This window comes from Rattus norvegicus, chromosome 1 (assembly GCF_036323735.1).
Source record: "Rattus norvegicus strain BN/NHsdMcwi chromosome 1, GRCr8, whole genome shotgun sequence".
In the NCBI taxonomy this organism is placed as follows: Eukaryota; Metazoa; Chordata; class Mammalia; order Rodentia; family Muridae; genus Rattus; species Rattus norvegicus.
The window spans coordinates 8,168,373-8,196,313 of NC_086019.1; positions in this window are offsets into that span (position 1 = coordinate 8,168,373).

Genomic DNA, 27,941 nt, shown 5'->3' on the forward strand with positions numbered 1-27,941 from the left:
CAAACTCTATACGGATGAAGGACAGCGGTACTGTGTGTCTTAGTTAGGGTTTCTAATGCTGTGAAAAGACTCTTAAGAAGGAAAACATCTAGCTGGGGATAGCTTATAGGTTCAGAGGTTTAGTCCATTATCACGGTGATGGGAGCCATGGTGGCACGCAGGCAGACATGGTGCTGGAGGAGCTGAGACTTCTACATCCAGATCATCAAGCACCAGAAATAAAACGCCATACTAGGCCTTTGAGCATCAGAGACCTCAAAGCCTGGCCCAGTGACATAATTCCTTCAATAATACCACATCTACTTCATCAAGGCCACACCTCCTATGCCACCCATTGGGGGGATGGGAGTGATAGTCATTGGGTCCACTGCATTACGAGACTCCGAATGGCTTTCACTAGGTCAGTCACAAAATTTAAGACCATCTTGGCTGAAGAGAGCAGTGGAGTTGGAACAGAATCTCTGGCATATTACAGAAACTTGAATTGACACTTATTAACAGAACTTCATAAATAGACAGCAAGAACACTATACCTGCAAGTTGCCCAGAAATCTGTCTCTGCAAAGAAAGTCACCTGAGGCTCGTTTTTCACCCCTACTGATAAGTGGTCTTGGTACTCGAAGGTACATTGCCTGATGTCAGAGAAAGGTAAACTTGAACCTAGTTACAGCTGTAACCTAGTACAGTGAGCTGCCTGCATGATACTCTGGTGTAATATTGCTACAGAGCTCATGGGAGTAACCAACTAATAGCTGATCGGATTTAACGCCCACTGCCGGAGATTGTTGAAACACATATGAGCACCTGTTGTCAGAGGTTTCTGACTTCACCTCTTTAGTATTGAGTGAGTCTCCAAGACCCCTCTCTTACCATGCTTACAACTTTTTAAATATTGATCAGCTGGCTGCTTTCACAACAACCAGTATGTTCAGCAGAAATCTTTCTTGCTTTCACTTAGCCTATGTACATTAGACTGGGAAATTACAAGGTATTTGAACTTTCTCAGCCAGCATTTCCAAATAACTGGTCCAAATACTGAGATTTCTGGAGGAAAATAATTGTTGAACAGGAGAATAGATTACCCTACCATCCTACCACACCACCAGCCCACCACCCCATCATCCCACCACACCACCCCACTACCTCACTTTCTTTGGCTGTCTCCAAATATCTAAAAGTATGCTTGAGATGAGAGAGAAAGAGAGAACGAGAGAAAGAGAAAAACAGATATAGGGACAGAGATAGAGAGTCACAGAGAGGCAGAGAGACACAGAGAGAGATTAGAAGGGTTATTGCACTATCCAGCATCAGAATGGGATGTCCCACAAACTGGTGGCATCTCTCAAATGGAGTCATCTTGAAAGACCCCATCAGTAGCTGGAAGACCATCTTCCAGAGTTATTTAGAAAGATTCCTGTAGAAGTTAAGGCTAGAAAGCAATAGTTCTCGACATTGTGTCCAGGTAGAGATACAGTGCACACCCATTCTAGCACATTTGTAACAGGCGAGCCGATTGAATCATGCTTCCAGTGGCTCTAATGGAATTAGCATGGTCTAGTAAACTAAAGCAGGACATAAGCAGAACACATGCTCAGCTATTTGAAGCCAGAGTCTTTGAGTGGAGAAAGCCTGCCTTTGGTTTAAACAAAGGCTAAATAAGTTTGCAAATGTCCACAGCTTAGTCATTTGGCCACGCTGTGGAGAAGGCATTACAGAATCACACAAACGCAATTTGTACTTGAAGACTGGCAAAACATTTCAATGGGTTACTTGAAAAACCGGTGAAAGTAAGTGCTTGATAATAGGTCATGTACTATGTGTTGTGGGATCTGATTACTGTTCCGTTTCCCTTCAAGAAGCACTTCCCTACATGGGCAATGAAAACCTAATTTGCTAGAGGGTATCCATTTTGTTACAGGAGTGAACACCCGCCAATACAAAATGAGGGCATTGGATGTTAAGATTTGCTAATAAATTGACTGATTGAATCTTACAAAAATGGGATTTTTCTATCGGGCTATTTGAAGCTTGTAAAAGGTACCTTCCTATAATAAACCTAGTTGTGCTACTTTGTTCGAAGGCTGAAAATTTTTATAGCTGATCTTAGTTTTGGCAAATTATCAAATAGCTCTCAGCAGACTTATTAGTAGAATTTGCTGTGGGAAAAAAAGTGACTGAGGTTATATAAAGAATTAGTAATGCAATGAGGAGAAACAATAAGAGAATAATAGAGTCTTTCACTGAAGAAATAGAGCTGTTCATATCCCTGGCAAATAAGACCTCATCTTCATTTCGTTTCGTTTTTTAAATAGGTCTGGCTAGTTTTATCATTCATTTTCAGTCAGGTGACCAAAAAGAGTGGACTGAAATGTCAACAGAAAGAATGGACTGTTGTAAATTGTGGCAAGCCAGAGAAAAAAAGACCATCAGCAGTCACAGTGGCTGGGACTAATGGATGCTCTAGTTGTGCTGGGAAATGTCACTGTAATGATGTGGACAAGTCCACATAATGAAGAGGAAGTCAGCCGGAGGTGGGGAGAGGGGGCTGGGACACAGGCTGATCTTCTGAGGCACACTTTATTTGGAAATGCCATAGTGTTATCTAATGATATCATGTATCCTAATTAAAATCAATTATGTGAATGATTTCCTGGGTCACAAAGATAGGATTTTATTCCAAATTAGATTTTTTTCAAAGGAAAACTGCAAGCACTCAATAGATTCTTGTTGAACACATGCATGCATCATTTATTACGTCTAAAAATGGTCATTATAGTCAAGGCAGGAAATGGTTTGGCAAAGATGACCAACAAAAGGAAAGATCAAAGGTTTATTAATGGAGCAGAAAGAGAAAAGAAATTTGTAAAAGTCAGAAGGAATTTTTTTTTTAGCATCATTAGATCCTGTGAGAAAGACTATGATGTGGGAGAGGAGAAAAAGGAAATAAAATTCTTCACTCATGGACAAATTGTTTAAAAAATTACTTCAAATCTAATACTACTCTCTCAAAGTTGAATGATCTTATAATAATAGACTTTAAGTTTCAGACACTAAGAATCTATAACTATCTATAGGAATCTATAACTATCTATAAGAATGTATATCTATAAGAATAACTCACAGGAAAACAAGCATAAATAAGATGCATTATTTTCAGAAAACTATGAACTAGACTTCTTTTTTTCCTCAACTCATTTCACTATGCAGCCTGTCATAGTCCTAAACTGCCAATCCTCTTGCCTCAGGGTCTGAAGTACCAGATTACAGACATGTGCCACCGTGTGCCGCCAAATTTAGACTCATTAATAAAGAAATCAATGTTTTAAAAATGATAGCATATACTAATTAAAAATGAATCACCTCACAATTAGAAAAGGCAATTTTTATAAGGTTTCTACGGATAGTAAAAATCTGTAATTTCTAGATTTTTCTCTAAACATCTATTCTATTATCTAATATAGCATCTAGTATCTAGTCAGATATCTATACATGACATTGTTGCTTGGGGGTCTGTTTTGTAATTTTGAAGTGGTTTTCGGCATTGCTAGGAATCAAACACTGGTCCACAAACTTGCAAAACAAGCGCCCTCCTGTTAACCTACATATTCATCCCTGTTTAGAATTGTGTCTCATACATTAAAATTGAAATGGTATTAAGACACATGATAATTAGTGAGGCAGTAACTTTGCCACCTGTCTATAACTTCTCATGTTGATATCTATCCCAGTTTTGTGTGGCTATAACAGAATACTATGCGCTGAGAAGTTAATAAGAATGGAAATAGATCTCTTGCAGTTGTGGAGGCTGAAGAATCAAGTTATAGCAAGGGTCATCATTTTTGGGGGGTTTTGTTTTGTTTTGTTTTTTTGTTCAATTTGTTTGATTTTTTTGTTTTGTTTTGTTTGTTTTGTTGTTGTTGTTGTTGCTGTTGTTGTTTGAACTCATAGCAGAAAGCACAGGTCCAGTGTGTGAGGGGGAGAAACAGATAAAACTCATGGCCTTGAGCTCTTTCATAACCAGCAGGAACTTGGGTATGAAAGTTGACCCTTCATGACCTAAACACTTAGTAATGGGCTCTACCCATTAGTACGTACCCTGTAGTACTGGGGATTAAATTACCCCACACGTTTGGGGAGGTGGAAATACTCAAGCCATAGGTCCATTCTTTAATGCCATATTAAACCAGACCATTCCAGAAAAGAGTCAATGAACTCAGAGATGGAACACTTGTGCTCTCTGAAGAGACATGGTAGAGAGACTTGGAATTGAGCTGCAGTAACTGAATCAAGACATCAATTTGGGAAATAATCTAACTGAAAAGTTGGAGCAAAATAAATGTATTTTATATTCGCAACTCAGTAAAAACACTACCAGAATAGCCAGTGGCCAGTGCCTGCATCTAGATACATTATGATATTTCATGTATCTGCGACGTTTCCACTGTCCAGAGCTGACCCCCAGTGTTTTAAGGTAGATGTGAGCAACCTGGGACCTGGATCATTTCCTATGTTTTCTGAACCAAACAAATTAGCACAGTACAGCTCATGTTTGTACCCTAGTGTCTTAGGGTTTTATTCCTGTGGAGAGACACCATGACCAAGGCAACTCTTATGAAGGAAATATTTCACTGGGCCTGGCTTATAGGTTCAAAAGTTCAGTCCCTTATCGTCAAGGTGAGAAGCATGGCAGCATCTAGGCAGGCTTGGCGCTGGAGGAGCTGAGAGTTCTACATCTTGTTCTGAATGCGAACAGAGGAAGACTGTCTTCCAAGCAGCTAGAAGGAGGGTCACAAAACCAACCCCCACAGTGACACGCTTCTTCCAACAAGGCCACACCTCCTAACAGTGCCACTCCCTAGGTCAAACGTATTCAAACCACCACCCCTACCAAAAAGAACCCCAAATTTGACCCTCTTTATTTTATCACAGTCAGATTTTCTTTCCTTTTTAAGGTCAATCACTTTTAAAATATTTTTTTTGAACATAGGTGTCTTCACTGGGCTAAGTACCCTCAAAACATCACCAGCCCTTGGCACTACTAACAGGTTCTTATCCCATTTTCCAGAAGAAATGGACACAGTCAACAATTGTTATTATTCAGGTAACTTTCAGCCCCTGTTTTTCTCCCATAATGAATATTGAAGATTAGTTTTGAGCTAGGCAAGTATTTTCTGACCTGCAGGGAAATTGGTTTGGATGCGATGGGATTGAGTCTACTTATGTTACTAAGAAGGCTGACATTTGACCTTTAATCTAGAAATTCATTTGGCCCTTGCTTCATTGTTCCTGTGTCAAACTAGGGTCCAAGGGCTCGTAAGTGGAACCAGAAGTTCTGAGAGCAACACATTTCTTACCAAATAGGAGGAAGACATTAAAAAAAGAGAAAAAACACCTTTGGTAACTCTTTCCATCTTACAGAGTGAAGAATATATTTGCCTCAGAAGGATAGAAACAAAAGTTGAAGAAGCAGTGAGGGGTCATGTATTGCTTTTCATTGGAAGGAAGTAAGAGCAATTGGGAAATAACAGCGAATCTTTGTAGAACATTGTAGAATCTTGTGGCATGGAAAAAACGCCTTAGATTCTAGTTACCGTGCTCTTACCACCACCTTTCACTCTTGCCCAGTGCACTTGCATGCAGAGTTTAAGAGTGTGTTAATACAAGGTACAAGACACACTGAAAGGATCAGGTCAAAAGACTTGGGTCTTTGCCCAAGTCTGTGACTAATTTTCCTGGCTGACCTTGAGCACCTTCCAGAGTATCTATGGGCCTTACTTTCTCATACGTTGGTAAACATACTTCATCGCGTAGGGTCCTTTCCAACTATAGAACTCCATGACTCTAGAACTCTGTGTGTGTCAATAACTTATGTTTTTCTGTTATTATCTCATCTGCTCTCTGCTCAGATAGAGTATATTAAGTTACCATTGGCACCTGGCTTTCTACTAGATTTGGACATGTCACATATGCTGTGCACATAGACCTTAGGGATTCTAAGATATATGCAGAATTACATTCCAAACTCTTCTGCACATAGACATAGTAAAACTGGACTACATGGCTGAATAAAACGGTAGGAGGCTAATAACAATTAGCTTTAGAATACTGTTGGTTTATAAGCCATATCTGATGATTTGCATAAACAATATGGAGTCTACATTATTTTCCCATTATCCACATGAAGTAGGAACTCTGGGGAGTCATCTAAACATCTCTGATTATTCAAGCAATGTGTGGATGGCTATCCCATCTGTGGAACCATATTCTTCCAACTTAAACTATTTTCTATTCACTGGGTCTTCTTGCTGCTCAGTGAGTGACACACACATTGCCCTTGATGTCATAATTTACTGCAGGAGGTAGGTTCACAGAGGAGGAAGCTAACACAGAATTACCCTTCAGGACAAGCTTTATTGGGAGCCTGGTGAGCAAGTGTAAGGGACATGAGCAGCTCAGGGGAAAGCATTGTAGGTATTATGACACATTAGAAGACAGAGCAGGGAGGGAAGGACTAAGAAAGATAGCCATTAAGTATAGATGGGCACGGGCTGAGAGTTCAAAGGAGAGGACAACTTCAGAGAACTCCTCTGGACAAAGAAGATTTTTCTGACTTTTATGAGTGTACCGGGGTTTGTGGGAAGTCCCACACTGTGTGTTATTTAGTCTAACATAGACTGCATGCCAAGGAATCTGGTCTCGGGCAGACCATTAGCTTAGTCTGCAGTTGCAGATGAAATATACATATACATATATATATATATGTGTGTGTGTGTATAGATAGATAGATAGATAGATAGATAGATAGAGATAGATAGATAGATAGGATAGATTGATAGATGACAAATGGATAGAGAGATAGGTGATGGATAGGTGGATGGATAGATTGATTGATAGATGACAGATGGATGGATAGATAGATGAAGAATGGATAGAGAGCTAGATGATAGATAGGTAGACAGATGGATGGATAGATAGATAATAGAAAGATGACAGAGAGATAGATGATAGATTGATGGATAGATAGATGATGAATGGATGGAGAGATAGATAGATAGAAATAGATAGATAGATAGACAGACAGACAGATAGATAGATGATAGAAAGATGACAGAGAGATAGGTGATAGATTGATGGATAGATAGATGATGAATGGATAGAGAGATAGATAGAGATAGATAGACAGATAGATGATGAATGGATAGAGAGATAGATGATAGATGGATATATAGATGGATGGATGGAAAGAAAGAAAGAGGGAAGGAAGAAAGAAGGAAGGAAGGAAGGGTGTCACAGTCTAACTGCTGAGAGAGAAGAGCAACTACAGGGGCTGCGACCTCACTGTGGCAATTTAAATATAATATAAGAAGGAACGCATGAAGAAAGACATAGACGCTGTATTTTCACATTAGTTTGCGGCTGGTGATGAGTGGAGAAAGGCAATGAGTTTGCATTGGTCATCAAACATTTTTTAAACACTTTAAAAACAAAACAAAAAAAACAAACAAATAAACAAAAGCCAGGTCCTTACCATTTAAAGCATACCCCAAAGGAGGGAGGTACGAGCTGCCAGATCACAGAAAATAGCTGGTGCACCAGGAAGAGCACAGTGGGAAGCCAGATGTCCAAAGAACTGGTACTGGTGGGGAGGCACAGCGACAGGCGGGGGCGGGGCAGTGTTTGGGAGGAGCAGTGCAGTGGGAGGTCAGACATCCTAACTGCCCTGCCACTGTCCTCCCTCCACACACACAGCCCATCCCAGCATGCACTGTAACATCTGCTTTCTCCTATTAAAGAAAAACAGTACCACTAATATCTCTTTGGGACTTCCTTTAGAGTTACAAGATTGTAAAGGGGACTGGCGACATGGCTTCATGGGTGAAGACACTGGCCGCCAAGCCTGATAGCCTGAGTTTGAGCCGGAGAACCCACGTGGTCCAGGGAGAGAACTGACTTCGGCACATTGTCCACTGCTCTTCACCCATACCCACATGCACGCACGCACACTTGCACACACAGGCATACACACATACAAACACACGTGCGCATACATGCGCGCATGCACGCACATGCACGCACACTTATGTATTTGAAAGAAAAAAAGATAATCAACATGCCCATGAAATCTCTTTCCTAATCATAGAGGGAGGAGTGAAGCTGCATAGAAAATTTTAAAAATAACATCCAAAAGAGACACCCTAAATAACGTGACCTTGCTAGACATCAGCTTAGCACGTGGTCAGTCTTCTCTCTCTCTCTCTCTCTCTCTCTCTCTCTCTCTCTCTCTCTCTCTCTCTCTCTCTCTCCTCCCTCCCTTCTTCCCTTCCTCCCTCCCTCCCTCTCTTCTTCTCTTCTTCTCTGTTTCAGATGGAATTTTTCCAGAAGATTGACTTTCTGTAAGAAGAGTCAAAGAGACAACGCACCAAGCTAGAAGGAGGTAAGAAAAGCCTTTAAGACCGTCATTTGCACTAAATTGGTCACATGGCAGCAAATGTTGCTTTAAAAGCTTTTCACGGAGCATCTCCGCCCAGCTCACTCAGAGATGGAGATAATCGCCTCCAGCTGACCTCTAATTACCTAGTTTGGATTGGAGCCACACCGATTATGTGCCATCAAATGGATTTCACTGGAATTCGGATTTTCTAAAAATAAAACAGCCAACAACCCAGAGCAAGTACCAGTCTCCCTGGATGATTCATCCCACAGACTAAACTTAGCAAGACTGTGATGTCCGTTTGCCAGAGCACTCGCTGTCTTGTTCTCACGGGTAGGAAATGTTGTCTTCTTCTAATATCCTTGAAAACCCGCCATTCTGTCGAAAGCCCATCTGGGAGGCACAATGATGGCTTTCTGAGAGAAAACCTGGTCCTCTAGCCAGGGGCTACTGCCATGATGACATTAAGTGGTACCCATGGCAGATGAGATGGCTCTGAGACTGAGCCAGAGTGGAAAAACACAGTATCATTAATTCACAAAAGTCTGTTACCCAGCAGACAGATGACAGCTCTCCCGGACTTGCCACTGTGAGTGAAGGCTATAAATATCTCATAAGCTGTAAGGGAAGGTTATGCTGTGGGAGACTCAGTCCTTGCTCAAGGTCCTTGCCTCAGTGATAATTATAAGGTCAAAGTGGACTGGAGAAAAGTGTAAGATTGATAACTAGCAAACAACTGTATTTTATCTGTCGGGGGTGAACGAGAACAATTTACCTAACAGCTCTGAGCCTTTTCCATCAGCAAAATACAGGAAAAGAAATATGAGAGTCATAGTGCCACTCTTCTCGTTTTCATTAATGAATTTCATTATCTACTTTACATCCTGATCTAAGGCCCCTTCCTCCCAGTCCCCCCTCACAAGTCCCTCCCCCACCCTCTCTCCTCCAGCAGGGTGGAAGCTCCCCCTGGGTATTCCCCAACCCGGGCACATCAAGTCTAGGCTAGGCAGACAAGGTAGCCCAGATAGGGGAACGGAATTCACAGACAGACAACAGATTTAGGAACAGCCCCCACTCAAGTTGTTGGGGGACTTGCATGAAAACCAAGCTACATATCTGCTACATACAAGGGGCCTAGTTCAGTATCTGAGAACCCCCAAGGTGTCCAGGTTAGCACAGTGCCACTCCTGAATGAAAAGGGTTTCATTGTTGCTGTTGTTGTTGTTGCTGCTGCTGTTGTTGTTGTTGTTGCTGCTGCTGTTGTTGTTTTGGAACTGAAGTAAATATTGGTTTGCATCTAGACAACACAATTATTGTGACTGCCTTTCCCCATATTCACTTCCCTGCCATCCTTCCTTGGCATGCACAGCGTTAGAAGCCTCAGGGGCTTTTTAACAGAGAACAGTTAGGAAAATTATAATGCTCATTCTAGAGCAAGGCGAGAGAAGCTAGATAGATAGCTAGATAGATAAAGGCAACATAGCTAAATGATGTCTGTAATGGAGTTTCACAGATGCAAACTGCCATGCTTTCGTTCGTGTTGCCACATGATACCTGGCCAAGTGAAGGGAAATGAGCATATTAGATGAACAGGTGTTTGGTTAGAGATGAGGGGACGAGAAGTATTGCTGCTTGGTACACTGCCATTCCGTTAATTGAACAAAACACACCTTACCTGCACTCGCTGACCTAGATACCTCTCTCTAACGGTGGCTACCTTCCATGCATAGTTATACTTTGCTTTTGAACTGAGGTTGAGGCCAGTAGCCACTGGCTCTGACTAACACAAGATCTGAGCTGACATCTACAAAACAAAGATAAAGAAGGATGGAGAGAGAGAGAGAGAGAGAGAGAGACAGAGACAGAGACAGAGACAGAGACAGAGACAGAGAGACAGAGACAGAGAGAGACAGAGACAGAGACAGAGACAGAGAGACAGAGAGATCCAAAACAGTGGATCTCAGCATTCCTATAAAACAGTTCCTTATATTGTGGTGACCCCCATGTAATTATTTTTGTTACTATTTAATAACTGTAATTTTGCTACTGTTATGAATTGTAATATAAATACCTGTGTTTTCTGAAGGTCTTAGGTGACTCCTTTGAAGGGTGGTTTGACACCCAAAGGGTCATGACCCGTAGGGTGAGAACCACTGACATAGAATGAAGGACACGACTAAATGTTTTCTGATGCTTGTGAATAAGAAGGGTATCTGTGTGTCATCCTTTTAGTGTGAATTTCAGTATGTAAGGAGTAACAGATACCTCAGTGATTTTCTAAGACGCTAGAGGCTGGATATGTCTCAGGGGTAGAGCTCTTACCTGGCTTGTGTTAGTTTCTTGGTTTGATCTTCAGCACTGCAAACAACAATATGCACACATACACACATGTACACACACATGGGCATACACACACAGATACACAGGCACACACACATGGGCATACACACACATACACACATGTACACATGCACACACACCCATACACACAGATACACATGCACACACACATGGGCATACACACACACAGATACACATGCACACACACATGGGCATACACACATATACACACAGATACACATGCACACACACACATACATACACACAGATACACATGCACACACACAGGGGCATACACACACATACACACACAGATACACACACACACATACATACACACAGATACAATGCACACACACATGGGCATACACACATACACACACAGATACACACACACACACACACACCACACACACACACACACACACACACACACACACACACACTGGAAATGAGTTTTTCCACATGCTACAACCACCACCACCGCTTTCAAGTTCTAGGGAGATGAGTGTTGTATTGGGAATGGTTTTCTTTCACTTTAGACAGCTTTGTGTTTGACATCCCAAACAGTCAGTTCTTAAAAGAGCAAAACAGAAAGCTTTGAATCTTCCGTGTAGGGTAGAGGAAACATAATTTAATGAGATAAAGGTGAAAAAGAAAATTGTATTTACTGTCCTAATAGCAGATATTCATGAGCAAACAAATAAACCCTAAATGACCTAGGGTCATTATTATTTGGCCTTTCTAAACCTCAGCTGCAATATCTGTATGAAGGGATCATTATCTTAGCTGCCGTATGTGCATGAAAGGGTTAATATCTCAGTTGCAGTGCCAGCATGGAGAGGTTACTAATATTCGCTCCACCGTTTTGTCTTCAAGAGCCTTGATACAGACAGTAGGACATTTAAGAGTGTACTGTTTTAAGGAACAAAGGCCAAATTTTGCGATTTTTTTTTTATTGTTCTGTCGTGCCTCTCAGAGGTGGAAGAAGTACGTCAGTCTGTCCTAAACTGTTTTTTGTTTCTTTGTTTCGTTTTGTTTTTGGGGCGTTTTCTTTTCTCTTGTGACCTGCTTCCAATGGGCCGTGGGGCATGCAGGCTTTTGTTGTTGTTGTTGTTGTTGGGTTTTTGTTTTTGTTTTTGTTTGTTTGTTTGTTTTTTAAATCAAACTCTTCTCGGAGGGCTCTGAGCCATAAACCAAAAGCTGTGTGACCTTCTGACCATCATGACATCATGACGTCATGAAGGAAGGCCATCGAATAAAGCAGAGCAAAGAGTGACACAACCGTAAGAATATTTCGTGCCAAGAACATTTTCTTTTAGTGCGACTATGTGCTGCCTCTGCTTTAGCAGAGGTTCACCCCTCGGATGAAGTGAATGACTCCACAAGACAGAGCTTCACACTGGAGTGCCCAGGACCATGGAATTCGCAAGGCAGAAAACAAATAAGGAAGCCCTGCCGACTTCCCTGCTGTGCCAATGTAATTTGCTATAACATTCCCCTTGAAAACAACCAAAATGCAGACCTTTGTGTCAATCCCCTATAGTTTCCATGTTCCCTGTTCTCTTAGAAAATACCAAGTGCCCCGCTTGGGTAGTACACATTGAATAAAAAATTCATTTTAATTGATCTCCATACCCCCCTCTTTTTAGCAAGAAAGCTGCTCTGAATTTCTATTTAAAATGATACTAGGAAATTTCTAAGACTGTAGTGTGCAGAAAAGTCATTGCTATAGTTGTACTGTGGTTTGACTAAGGAAGCTTGGTTCCCAATGTTTGGCATGACAGACTGTTGAAACCTGTGTTCTTGGGGAAAGTCATTAGGGCATGGGGAGAGGAGCTACAATTATAGAAACTCTCCTGACACAGAAGGAGTTGCTTGATCAGAAAGTGACTCCATTCCTTTCACAATCAGTCATTTCTCTTCCTCCTTTAATATCTATGATGCAGCCAGGGGGAGCTCCCTAGGCAGGGGCAGCATGCTGTTTAGATTTTCCAGATTGAAAAGAAGTCCTGAGTCAAGTCAAAGGGGTAAGACTGTTGACTCTGTGCATTCTCTGTAGTTAGTATTTTGTTCCAGCATCACAGGCTAAGATAGATGCCGCATTGGCAGGTATAAGCATCAACAGTGTCTGTCTTAAGGGAAGGAGAGCTGCCGCAAGGATTGCTTCTGTTCTTCAACATCAAATCAAGACACTTCCCATGGATTGAAAAGAACCAGGAAGTAGTGCAGCTGCCATCCCTCCTCAAAACCTGGAATGGAGGTCCCTGGTCATCTAGGACTCAGTGAGTACTAAGGACTTTCTCTGAGGACCACCCTAACATTCAGGAGGCACGTAACTCAGGGTAGGATAAAAGAGTTGATTTCTCCTTTAATCGTTCCTAACAGATATCCAAATGTTTCTTTTAATGTTTTTAAAGTATTTATTTCTTTTTATCTTTGTGTGTGTGTGTGTTTGTGTGTGTGTGTGTGTGTGTGTGTGTGTGTGTGTGTGTGTGTGTGTGTGTGTGTGAGTGTGTGTGTTGGACCTCATGGAGGCCACAAGAGGACATCAGATCTCCTAGGGTTGGAGGTACTCTGGTTAAGTGCTGGCTAACATGGATGCAGGGCAACTCTGGTACTTTGCAAGTGCAGCAAGCATTTTTAATTGATGAGCCATCTCTTCAGCCCTATATATGGTAGGAGTGTGTGTTTTTGGATGTGTGCACGTGTATGCCACAGTGTAAGCGTGGAAGTCACAAGACAATTAGCTGTAGTTGGTTTTTACCAGAATCTAAATCACACTGTCCAATACGGTGTTCCAGAAATCTAATTTAAGTTGTCAAACTTAGTGGCAAGTGTTTTCACCTGCTGTATTTTAATGAAATGCTCTGTCTTAGAGTCATGATTTAAGCAATAGATAGATAGATAGATAGATAGATAGATAGATAGATAGATAGATAGATAGAGATACCACTGTTTAGGAGAACACTTAGTTCTTCTTGTCATTTATTATTATTTCAACGTGTGTGTGTGTGCATGTGTGTGTAAGAGAGAGAGAGCAAACTAAATAATAGACATGTATGCACAAGTGTGCATGAGTGTGTATGCATGGGAACGTCAGAGGTCAACAACAAGTGTAGGTCTTTAAAAGCATAATAATCAGGATCTCTGGTTGGATTGAAACTCACCCATTAGCCGAGGCTGGTAGGCCAGTGAGCTTCGGAGACCCTCCATTCTTCCTTCCACATTGCCAGATTACAACCTCACATCACTATGGCTGTCTTTTTATGTGGATTCTGGGGCTAAGTCAGGTCTTCCACCTTGCAGGGTAAGTAAGCCCTTTGCAATGGTGATGTAGGCCTTGGTTCAAGTTTTGTGTCACTGATAAACATAAAAAGTCACATCTTCATAGGAAATGTCATTAAAAAAAACATTCAAACCCTTGATCTTGATTTAAAAAGAAGAGTGATCCCTAAATTCACTGTGGTATTTTGTATGCTATAAAGTATGAGAGTATTATTCAAAGCTTAAGATAAATAAAACACCAAAATGCCACTGACCAGCAGTCAGGGTTCATTTGCAATGAACCGTTGTCTGAGCTGACATTACATGACCTTTCCAACCGGCCATCTACAACCCATGAACATTTCTCAGAGTGTCAAAACAGATTAATAAAAAGCACCGAGAAAATAAGATTAGGAAACTTGCTGCACGTTCTCGAGGTTTACTAACCTAAATAAAACAATCACGTGGTAGGCAAGTTTAGCAGTTTCTTCTTAGGACTAGCACGAGCAGTAAATGTGGAGGTCGCATAAATCTACAGGAAAACAGAAGATACAGGAACAAGTCACCAACAGTGTACCACTGAAACATACGTACTCTAGTTTCTGAATTACACTTTGAAAGTTTAAAGAAAAGGCCAGGGAAAAAATAAGGCCTTACCTGGGACACATGAGACAAGAAAACAGGACTTACAAGGGACTTCCAGGTCAACCAGCTCTCTAGGCTTCACCTACACTTTTTGTACTTCCAATTTTTCTACCTTCTCTGCACCCCAGTTTATCCTCCTGACCTGCTTCTAAAAATGTCTGCTCACTTGGTCAAGGACCTTTCATTTTTCTTTCAGCTAGTTCTCTACTGAGAGAACACAGGCTTACTGGGAGCCACAAGCTGCACTAGACTGGGATTTATAAAGAAAGAAGAAATAAATGTTCTTTTAACTCTGGGAGAAGTCATGAAGAGCAATCACTATCACCTTGAATCTTCATAAACAGATGTATATAGTTTCCAGAGTCACAAATAAAGACATTTGGAGTTATAGAGGCTAGAAAATGTACTCAATTATCTTGCCAGGGAAGGCAGATGAAGTTGACCTCAGAGCAGGACCCTCGTCTTCTCCACTGGGCTTCAGCTTTGGGAGTCCTTCTCTCTCTCTCTCTCTCTCCTGCCAACCTTCTTTACTCATGCTTCCCAGTATTTCTTCTATTTTCAAATTCCTAACAATCTTCCTCCATCTTTGCTTTAGGAAAGGGTAATTAATTATAATTGATAAAATCCAACTGAACAGCCAACGGTCCTGCGAGAAGAATAAAATGTTTTGTCCACATTTCCACAGAAGGTCATGAAAACCAGACTTTATAGGGACATGGAGGCCATCATCCCCGTTCTTTAGAAGACTGATGTCATCTTTTTACCCCCTTGGTTTCTCTGATCTTCATGAAGTTTGTGGCTATTAGGATAAGACCTTATTTCCTAGCCTGATGCTCTCCCATCTTCTGATACCTCCTCTGACTACTTTATGAAAAACTGAAACTGAACTGGGATATAATGAGGGAGAATGATAGGAGGAAGGGAGGGAAGAGGGGATCAGGAAGTGCGTAAGAGAAGATTTTGGGGCATTATGTGTGTGTGCATAACATGAAACTTTGCTAGCACAGTCTTGTCACTTGTTGACATAAAAGGCAAATTGAAACTCATGGAGAATGAGAAGAGAATTGGGGGAGAAACACATTCAATAACCCAGAAAAACACATTGTGGCTGTCAGGAATACATGCTTTGCAACACTGTTCAAGGAGTCTGGTGTCACAGATTTTTACTTTATTTTCTGTTTTGAAAAGGGGCATGGAAGAGGAAGAAGTTATAACTAATTGGTCAACAAAGCAGCATGGGTTTCTAACTTGTAAATGTTCTTACATTTGTGTTAAAAAAAAGGTATTAGAGCATGCAGGACTTTTGGGCCCTAAACAGAGATGACAGAGGAAATCTAGAGCCTACATGCCGATTGCCTGGGGACATCTTCTCTTCCAAGAGAAAGAGGGATTTCTGCCACATATCTTCAGCCATGTGTGTCCTGTACACACCACAGGTCACATATAAACATAGACCACATCCTTGTGGTACAAAACCTCTCATTCCTCCCAAGAACTCTGTGAAAATAGACCTTCTGCTTTGTCTGCCAGGGCTGAAGCATCTTGTGTGGGACTCTCAATGTCCTGCTTACAGAGATAGAAATAAGTCTCTTACCTGTAGGATGGCTTTGACTCAAGAGCCTTCCCATGAATCTTCTTTTTCTCTTCTCCCTTCCTAAAACCCAACAGAAAATGCACCCAACATTCTTCAAGTTATTTATTACTCTTAGGGTGTGAGTACAGCTAGTGAGAACTATGATGAAACCGTTAGAAGCAAAAACTAACCAGGTGGTAAGACTTTGGCATCTAGGAGAACTTGACAATCTTACATTCTAGGTTATCTAGGCCATAGAGGAAGTCACAGATTCTTTATATTTTTCCTATTTATCTTATTTATGTATATTTTGACATTAAAACAACTTTCTGCAAGAAAACTTGTTGGAAGAAAATACAAAACAGGTGAATTATTTGCCACCAATTGCTAAAGTAGAAAAAAAAATAAAGTCAAATAAGATCAAAGTACCATTCCAGAGGAAGGACATTGGAAGAAATCAATCCCTTCATATCAAAGTATATTGGAACAGAATCTTGTTGAGAACCAGCAGGCTTGTAACAGAAATTGATCATTCTGAGAACAGGACAGGAGAAAAGAATAGCAAACCAGCCAATCCGACAAAGTAACAACCCTGTAGTGTTGGGCTAGCATCACATAATCAATATCCAACATTCAGATTAATGGCGGCCCTGGCAAGAGTAACTAACTATTGTGTATCACCAAGGCACAGTCTGGAAGGATGTGAATATCAATCAAAGCAAGGTAAAAATAGAAAGGAATCAAATTTAACTTATGTCTCATTAGAGAAAGCTGGTACCTGTCTACTCCCTTCCTCAGAAAGGACACTGAGAGGTAACTTGTCAACATCCACAAAACACACTATCAAACACTTCAGCCTAGAGCAGAAGTCTAGAGACAAAGTAAAAGACAAACAGCAACAAACTTTCATCCCTGATTCAATTCACAGCTAAATAAGCTATATAAATAGGATGCTTTTAATGGCAGGTTGCAAAGTCTTCCCCCATGATGCACATCCTTTAAAAAGAAAATCATTACCTTTCTGGCAGGCTCTCTAATCTGATTATGTACATTTTAGCTCGCTACAGTTAGATTTACCTTTATTACGAATATAAGGAAATAAGAATTAATCTATTTCATAGTGGCAATGAATGAGACTATTTGAGACCTATTCAGAATAGTTTATAATTTTAGAACCCAAATAAATATTTGGTCAATAGAGTTTGCCAGGAATTACATTTGGTGAAAAAGAAGCGCTTTATCTCCATCAAATAGTAGGGGCACATCCATTTGTTATTTTTTTTAAGTGATGACAGCAAAATCAATTCTCAGGTGGGAAGAGGAAAATGAGATTCTGAATTCTCAATATACCTTCCAGTTCTCCTTGACACGCTAATTAGTCACCCACCCTCCTTTTTATGCCTTGCAGGGTGTTTGCTTAGAGGAAAACAGGAAACTGGCAAACCCTAGGAGTGGCAGTGACTAATGAAGAAGAGAAAAGAGAAGTGACAATTTCTTTGAATGGATCCATTAGCTGCTTGTGGTTATGTTGTTTTGGTGGCTCCAGGCCTCTATGTTCTACCATTCTCAATTGTTTACCATAATTCCTGTGGAGAGCTATAGACTGTACATGTTCCGATCTTTGATAGTCCGTGGTTTTGAAGGATTGGGGAAGACATATCTTTTCTGGCTTGTTTCTTAACATATGTTTGCTCCTCTCCCGAGACTCAAGAGGATATATAAAAGACCATGTTTCTTCACCCCTGTCACTTTGAAGAGTTTGCAGAAAGCTCTTTAAAAGGTTTGAATGTCAAGCATAAATGACAGAAACATTCCTAGAAGGCTTGAAAAAACAGTTACCTTCAAGCTTCACGGCCAAAATTCGATTTAAAAGAAATTATATGAGAGGCTGGAAAGGCAGCTCAGAGGTTAAGAGCACTGGCTGCTCCTTCAAAGGACATACATGGTTACTAAAATCACCCATCTGTAGCTTGAGTTTCAGGGATCTAATGCCCTCTTCTGGCTTCAGTGCTAGGTATACATGGGACACAGGCATACATGAAGACCAAAACCTGTACACATAAAATTATGTATATTGTGATCTTAACATGATGGGGACTATTTCAACATTCATATTTTCAGAGGTTCCTTGAAACAGCATGAAATTATATTTTGGAATTTACAAGAAATTTTCACAACTAAGAAAAAATATGACTGAATTGAAAATCCCTAAGAGCTGGTAAAGCTCTAATTCAGAAAAAAGGTCTTCATTGTTGCACTGTGGCTAGTGGATATTTATCTGTTGATCCAAAACACAGCTCTCGTCTCAAAATAAATGAGATCATTATGAGACAGTGAAGAGAGTGACTATTGCCCAGAAACACAGAATCAGATTGCCCATGTTCACATATTTCAATGTGAAACTGCTTGAATGTTGCACTTAAATGGGAACTGTATCCCATAGGCTAATGTGTTTGAGGATTTGTCTACCTTGGTAATGGTGAGTCAAATGCAAGTTCTTTTATCCCAATCTTAGTTACAATTTTAACGTGTGTGTGTGTGTGTGTGTGTGTGTGTCTGTGTGTGTGTGAGTGTGTGTGTCTGTGTATATGTCTGTGTGTATGTCTGTGTGTATCTGTGTGTATGCCTGTGTGTGTGTGTGTGTGCGTGTGTGTGTCTGTGTATATGTCTGTGTGTATGTCTGTGTGTATCTGTGTGTATGCCTGTGTGTGTGTATGTGTGTATCTGTGTGTGTCTGTGTGTGTGTGTGTCTGTGTGTGTGTCTCTGTGTGTCTGTGTGTCTGTTGTCTATGTGTGGGTGTGAAATGAATACAAGTAAAAGAGGACTTAAAGAGTTCAAGAGGATTGGCCTGATAGAAATTCAAATAGATAAGATAAGGAACCCAAACCAACCAGAGAAGTGGCTACTGCTGTAGAATCAGGTCTTGGAAGTTAGGAGTGAGAGCAAAGATGTAGCCAGCTATAGAGACGAAAAGACAGCATCAAATCCAGAGCAGGAATGGCAGGTCCAGGTACCGATGAACTAGCAGCTGCAGACAGCAGTTGAGTCGGCACAATCCACAGCAGTGATCAAGTAGAACTGAAGATCTAACGACAGTCAGGAATTTAGTCCATGACATGTACACTGGGTGTTAGATGACAGACTGGTGGGGCAACACATTTCAGTTTATAAGCCCAAGTGAGAGAGTTGCACTCATCCTCTGGTTTGTCCTGTTCAGTAAGTTCTTGGATCTGCTTATTAAATATAACTTTAATAAACTCATATACCCCTGTAGCAGTGTTTCTCAACCTGTGGGTAGTGCCCCCTTTGGGCAGGTGGAATGACCATTTCCCTAAGACCACCCCACATCACAGAGCTTTACATAATTATTCATCGAAGTAGCAAAATTACAGTTATGAAATAGTAATGAAAACAGTTTTATGGTTGGGGGAGTCACTACAACACAAGGACGTGCATTAAAGGGTTGCAACATTAAGAAGGTTGAGAACCACTGCCCTATAGCCTCAGTTTAGCTTGATGAATTTGTAGAGTGGTACAATTTCTACTGCTGGGAAAAAGCCATTTATAAGTCTGTGTTTCACGGATGGTCCAGGACAGATGGTGTTATTTGACCTGCACAATCTTTCTCTTCCCTCAAAATGGAGTCAAAAGCTGCTTGTAAAATGAAGTTTCTCGGGGCAAAACAATCCAGGGCAAAAACACTGTTTTACACAATATGGAATAACTTCAGGCAAGGAGTAGAATGGTCTCAACACTGATATTTATTTTGATCTTTTCTGTTCATAAGAGACCTTTTCCTTTAAGAATAACCCATTTTCTGCTCGTGGAAATGCTGAGTAAATTGCCATAATTTAAGCAGAAGGTAAATTGCAATTGATTATCACCACTTAGCCTTCCACTCTCAGTTGTTTCTTTAATTGTCGCTGGACCAAGGACAGTGGATAAGGGCTGAGTCTCTAATAGAGTGACCTTCTCCAGAACTGACTTGATATGTATAGTCATTATACTTTCAGCAGTGAGTAGGGAGAGTTGTTACCTCTCTGGTAGATAACAGTCTTTTGTGAATTAGTGACACAATGGTTTTCATCTTGGCCCAGTTTCACTGAGCCATCTCACCTGGCATGATCCCTGCTGGCTATCATCTTGGTACACTGGACTCGGATAGAGGTATGGCTGCTTTTATTCTTATGTTAATTTGTGTCCCCTTGCAAAACTATTTGCATGAGAACATCTGCACACACAAAGCTTCTGGGGATGGACATGCCCCCCATTTGTCCTGATTGGTAAATAAAGGTGCCGGCAGCCAATGACTAGGCAGGGCAGACAGAGGCGAGATATTTTAGGATTCCGAGGCAAGGGCCAGAAAAGAAGGAGGGAAAGGAGGAGATCCTACGAGCCAAGAAAGATGGAGGAAAGGAGATGCCACGCCTGAGAAGGCATGGAACAGAGAGTATAGCTACCAAGTAGGAGCCAGGCAAGAGCAGCCCCAGAGGGCTGCCCGACTGGGTCCAAGGCAGCCAAAATAGAGTTATGTAAGATTTACATGACACGGGAATATCACAGGGAGGCGAATTAGCCACGTAGAGGTTAGGAAGTGGCCCAGCCATCCATTGAGCTGATTAAGTCATATCAAAATATAAAGGCTGTGTGTGTGTGTGTGTGTGTGTGTGTGTGTGTGTGTGTGTGTGTGTGTGTGTGTTTCATTTAGAAACCTTGAAGATTGCAGGGGAGGAGGATATTGTGGAATCTGCTGCTAGGAAAATATATAAAAATTACTACTAAATAGAGGATCAGGTTTTTGTGGATTTTTTTTCCAGAAATTTTTTTTTTCTGTCTCCCAGATACCCTTCATCTCAACAGTATGGCTGATTTTCAGATATTTTAGAGGAAACCAAAACTTTTACCCATGAGAAGGAGGCCGGCCCTCAGAGCACTTCCTTTTCCTTGATTACTTTACTTGGGATGCTTAAAATCTTGAGGCAAGAGCACCAATTTCCTCTGAAAGAAAATACCCAGAAATTTGCCAAAGAGGTTACAGTTCTGATCATGGTTGAGAATTCTCATGTGGTCACATATATGACTGAGGCTCCTAGATTTTTGCCCCTCGTTTGTATACATGTGCTCTTAGGGTCTGGTAGGGGCTGTAAATGGGTAGCCATGTGCAATCTGAGAAAGGTAGCAAAGATCAAACCACTCAGCCTCTCGGGGCAAGGAAAAGGCTAATGTAATAGCAATCTCATAAAGGCTAAAAAAAGTAGTGTCATTGAATTCAACAGAACAAGGGTTAACCACTCTGCACCACCTGACATTCTTTTCGATCCACCTGATTTCAAATATAAAGAATTTATCTACCGTATTTATTAATCAGCTATACTCCAAACTAAACTAAATTGGAAGGCTACCTTCCTATGTAGATTAAGTATCCTTGAAAATATGCCTTTCTGACAAAAGTCATCTTGAAAACTTTTATAAAGAGAAAGTGCATTTATAAAGATGTCTCCATTTGTAAAGGTGTCTCCCTGGCTACAAAAGAGAAAAATGACTAAGTCATTGGGTACTGCTATAAAGAAGAAACTACCTTCTTAAATCTCCTAACAAGTCCTTTCTTTAAGGTCCTTTCCTGGCCATCTTGTTATCACTGATCTTTTACCCACGCACTTCTTTATTTTGCCAAGTACTTTATAGATCTTAACTCTGAGCTCTGTTTGACACATAGTTTTTCCACTTCATCTCACCTAACAACTATACCTTGGAAAACACAAATGCAGGGGAAATGACTCATCTAGGGTAAGAAAAAGAACCATCCAAAAACTGGCAAATAAAAATATCAGAAAAGTTCTTATATATAGTAGCTAAAAAAATTTATCCACCTACCCTGGTAATCTTACTTCATTTTATTCAGAAATATAATTCTAAGGCAGGTACTCTTTATAGATCAGTAAGTTTGATAATACTGTAAATAGAACACTACAGACATTTCGAAATGAAAAGTGCCTAGTTTCATAAGTAAGTGTGTGTTCATTTTGTATTTAGTGTGATGGCGAGCATAGCTGAGGTCCAGGATCTTGGACAATAATGAGCGACCAAAGACACTCGGGTGGTTTCTGAGGCTTTGTATTACAAATTGCATTAAGGGGTTTCAGGGAAAATGGGAGGGTTCATTTTAGAATAGGTGACAGTTTAAAAGGAAGGCAGCAAGCAGGGCTTTTGGCTAACAATAGCAGGTCTCAAAGACCTTGCCACTGAGGATTGTTAATTGACTTTACTGGGTTGAAGTATGGAGCCGGCTGGCCAGTTCAATTGGCTACCCAAGAAGTGTTCGTAACACTGTTTTAGTCACAGTCTCTTGTAAAACTTCCAGGCACTTGTAAAAGGAGAGTAAGGAGCACAAGGAACAAGAGGCAATGCTTCTAAGCTCAATGGGCATTTTTTTTTCTTATTGTGTGTGTAATCCATGTATCATTTTTTGATGCTCATAATTCATGAAGATCCCTAGTCTGATGATTTGTGCCCATCAGCAATTCTAATAAAATTTCATCTATTTCACTTTCTTGTTTTTGTTAATCCCACTGACAGTAGGAGAAAGACTACTGAGCCAAATCCTAAGGCCAAATTAATTAAATCACAGGGTTTCTGTTTGTTTGTTTTGATTTTTATTCATGTACATGGGCTGTGTCTCCTTAAAGCATGATGGGAAAGATCAACATTGGACATGAGAAAATAAGGGTTTTCTAGTTCAGGAGTGGGGAGTTTCCAAATGCAGGACCTGTCAGGCAAATATTCAGGCTTACAGAAGGAGAATCTAAGCATCTCAAGCTGGTCATAACATGTCGTGTAGACAAGGTTGCAAGATCGTCATAACAAGATGGTCATAACAATGTGTTCATAACAATGTGTTCGTAACAAGGTGGTCTTAACAACTTTTGAAATAAACACGTGATTGGCATTTCCTGGAATAGGCAATACACTTGTAGCTAAGGTTACATAGCCCAATCCTTGAAAAACAGAGATTTGATCACAAACAGGAACGAATCAGTTTGTTGTATTTTAAGATTCCATTCGAGCCTCAGGAGGCAGGCAGGTTTGCCACTAATATTAATTTCTATAAGTTATTCACATGGTAGAAGTCAGGGTCCACTCTTGCAGTTCTGAATTTCATTACTAAATTAATATAAGAATGGACTCAAATGAAAATATCCAGACAATTTTATTAGAGTTAAAGAACAAAAATAAAGCAAAATAAAACCATGGGGGGCACAGAAGATCAGTTATCCATAGGAGAGCCATGTGATTTAAAATGATTGATATGTCAGACACATGGTAGATAGGCAATAACATAGCAGGGGGAAAGAAGTCAAATCATAGTAAGTGATTAGCTGATAAGTTATTATTCACCATTGAAACCAGCAAATTCAAGCCAAATTTGTGTGTGTGTGTTTGTGTGTGTGTGTGTGTGTGTGTGTGTGTGTGTGTGTGTGTGTGTCTGTATTTTTTGGAAAGCTCCTTTTTTTGTCTTGCTTTTATGTATCGTTCTGTTACACCAATTTAAAAGGCTTTCAAAATATATTTTGTCTAGAATTGTTTCCTATAATCTGGAGACTCACCTAAATATCTAGTTGACTATATTGACAGAAACTTAAATCCCTGAGAAGTAAAACCTTTAGGTTCATTTGGGGGTCTGACTTTATTTCCTGGGGAAGTCCAATCATGCGTGCTGGAACTATGCTCTGCTTGGGTTTGTTCAGTCTGTATTACATAATATATGTAAACTGATTTCTAATGCACAGTAATGTACAAAACAAAAAGTAGCCATCTGAGAGAAGTCCTTCACTCAGCCAGAAATCTGAGGGAAACATCACTGCTTCTTCATCAATCACAGTGTAAAACCTAAATTAAAATTGATTCCATGCACATCACTTGCTTGTCAACTACAAATCATGTGCAAACAGCTACAGAACTGACTGACACAGAACGATTTGAAGAGAATGATGGAGAGCAATTGAGAGTCAAGGATGTTGACCAGGTCCTATCGGTGGTATCCCATTTATCATGGTTTATATTCTTGTGTAGCCTTCAGAAGCTCATCATTGACTATTATTTGTGAAGTTATCAAATAAATATTCTTCTGATTCCACGACCAGCTTTCATCATAAATTTTTAACTCTAAAATTCTCTAGCTGCATTTGTAAGTTTCACTGGTTATGGAATTTGAAGTTTATTGTCTACACTGAGTTTTTTCACATTTTTACTCAACAGATCTAAGAGCACTGCAAGCAATTTTTGACAATTATTAAGTACCTTCTTTCAAAAATAAGGACATTAAAAATAAAGCACTCTCAGTTCTTCAAACCTGAAAGAAAATGAATACTTTCTCCTAGCCTATCTGTAAGCTGGCTTGTATTTTTTTTGTATATTAGTAATTTTAGACCTATCTGAACTGTTCTCACTGGTCCTGAGAGTAAAATTCTGTTTTTCTTGGTAACAGATTTTTATCAGCTACACAAACAACATTCAAGATCTGCTCTCTGCAAACTTTATTTCGCCTTGAAAAAAAAAATCAATGATCCCAATGACAACAGAGATGGATTTCTTTAGAAAATAAAGCAATAGTCTATGTGACCACAAGCTTCCCATTCAGAGCTACAAAATATCAGATCATTTACTGGAGAAAGTAAATGTACTTAGTGGAATGTAGTGTACACAGAAAAGACAAATCTGAAAGTACCACCTGTCACTGAAGCCCAGGCTTACCTGCCCTTAGTCGAAGTCATTTTGCCCTTACAATATTCTACAAAATGATGCACCTCTAAACAGATTTGGCATTGGAGACCCCTACTAGACTATGATATGGTGACTGTCATGGACCTATTTGATCTTAGGACAAATGATATATGCTTCTCAGTTGCCCTTTCTCGAGTTAACTGTGAGAAATAGAACTGGGCATGAATGGCCCCTTTTATCTTATGTTAATTTTTAAAAATAGCATTTGTTTGTTCATTCTTGTTTGTATGGTGGTGGGGCATGCATGCATGACATGGTGCTTTGTGAGATCAGAGCACCATGTGGGGAGTTGGTTCTCTCTGTCTAGTATGTGGGTCGTGGGAATCCAAATCATGTCATCAGGTTTGGTGACAAGTGATTTTACCTGCTGTGCCACATTGCCAGCTGTTTTCATATAGGTTACTTCCCTTTGATTCGTTTTCCTTAAGACTCATTCTGAAAACTGTATTACAATAAGTGTTAGTTCAATTAGTTATCCTAGTTAAGAGAAGTTGAAATGTTCTTGCAAGTGCTATTACTGGTATAACTGATCTAGAAGCAAATATTTTACTTAATTTAATATTCTGACAAGTCAAAAGAGAATCAACGTTTAATTAGGCGTGTGTTCGTTTGACCTCACTTGTTTTTTTTTTTTTTTTTTTTTTTGGTTCTTTTTTTCGGAGCTGGGGACCGAAAAAGGTAAGCGCTCTACCACTGAGCTAAATCCCCAGCCCCTTGACCTCACTTGTTATTGTTAGCTATATTGCTGCTTGCTAACCTGTTAACATACTAAGAGACACCTAAACTTCTCCAGTTTCTTTGGGGTCCCTACAGTACTTTCACTTGTAAAACCCTTTGCTTCTATATCCCACTACAGAATCTATCTCCTATCTTGTCCCTTTGTGAAGTTCAATCAAATGAGTTACTCCAATACTTCCAAATTAAATGAAAGGGTGTGTGATCCCCCCAAAATCTATTGATCAAATGAATTAATTCTTCTGTTGAGCTTCACAACTTGTCCCAGCTAGAGAGCTGTGGGAAAAGTGGGGAGACTTGGAAGGAACATGGCCTGAGTTCTTCAAGCTGTGGGATGTGGTTAATTGTAGTGTCAAAAAGTATTAAAAAGGGGCAGACCCAGGATATAACAGTGCTCAAGAGATAGAGGTAACATTAAGATTATTGTGAACTTTACAATGAATGACAAGTTCACACTAATAGCAACAGAGTCCTATGATCTGTTTTAGCAGTGATGATCAAACAAGGTATTATGGGCTTAACCAGCTGGCTCATTAGGAACTGTGTAGTACCTCTTGTATAAAGTATGTTATCATCTCCAATCTGAAACAGGGTCTGAGATTCATGAGACAACATTGATAAGATATTACTAGTTTTAATATGAGGCAAAGGGAACATGGGTATGAGTACCTTTTTTTTTCTTTATTGTAAATAGATATAAAATTTTCCCATTGAAACATTTTTTTCAAAAGAAAATATGAAAGAATGAAAGCTTAAGGTTGGAAATCAAGACAGAAGCTCCTTGCATGGAAGTGAAGGGATAGGCTAGGAGATCCAAGAAGTCAACAGAAGCAACAAACAAATCAAAGAAAATGCTTCTGGGAAAACCATATAAATATGTGTTAAAAGAAGATAAGGTAGTCAAGGGAGTCTGATGATGTCTGAAAGAAAGAGAAATACAAAGGCAGGAGGGAGGTACATTAGACCCTGAAGGAAGGAGAAGTCTAATGTGAGAAGCCACAAGAGAAAGGAGGTTTATCTACTTGAAAACCAGGCACTGGAAGACAAATACCATGGGAAATGGAGCTCCCTTGTGTCAGAGCATCTCCCAGTCTATAGGAAACACGAGTATTGTCTTAGTTTGGTGGTCCAAGAAAAAGATTCGTTTTATATTCTCTGGGAAAAAACATTCTGCTTCTGTCTGGAATAAGGAATCAGGCAACATCATTGTTGTTGATATAAAGATTCAAATGAAACTAGTTCCCCTTGATGTGAGAAGAAAGGCCACAGCATTGGCATTGAAATACTCCTCATGGTCTTTTAATCTCTCAGACACGGATCCAGAAAGTACAACATCTGGCAGAAGTGAAAAGGTCGGTGGTTTAAAAATATCATGATGAATAAAATATTTGTACGGAGAAAACATTATTTTTGTGTCATTATGCAGGTACTATCCACTGCACTCCCAAGTAATTTTTATCTTTCTAACTAGTGAATTCAGTATCTTCCCTCCACTTCCTGGACAATCATTTCTTTGGTTAGCTACTGGGTATAACAACTTCAGAAACAGGATCATAAGAAAGAACTTTCTACCCTCTGCCATATACAAATGCTCCAGACTCAGGTGGCATGTCCATGGTACATTCCCTTTACCCAACTTCCCAGAAATGAAATGCAGGCTTCTTATAAATAATATTTATAAGAAAAATTAACCCCCAAGGTCTTGTTATGAATAGTGCACTGGAAAGTTCTTCTAGCCACAGGGAAACTTTGGCAGTATCATTACCATCACACCAGAAGTTGGATGCCATTGAGGAGAACATATGTATTAATAATTAAGAGATATCTCAAGTGAGATGACATCATCTCCATATGCATACTTCTACAGAATGAAGCCAGATGTTATATTTCCAGCAGCTATCTAACTGATGAAGAATGCTAAATAACACTTCTAGGAAAACCTGGAAATGGGGATGGGCCAGAAGGTCAATTCCATAAGTCTGCATCTTTGTCCACATCCCTTGCAAAACTATATAGTACAAGGATGCTTGTAGATTGCAACAAAGGGCTTCAGCTACTAAGAAAAGATGTTATTTTTTGTCTGTTTTAAGGTAGAGTGACTCCACATGTATGTGTGCATATTTGTGTTTGCTTATGTCCATGCATGTGCACACTTGTGAATGTGGGTA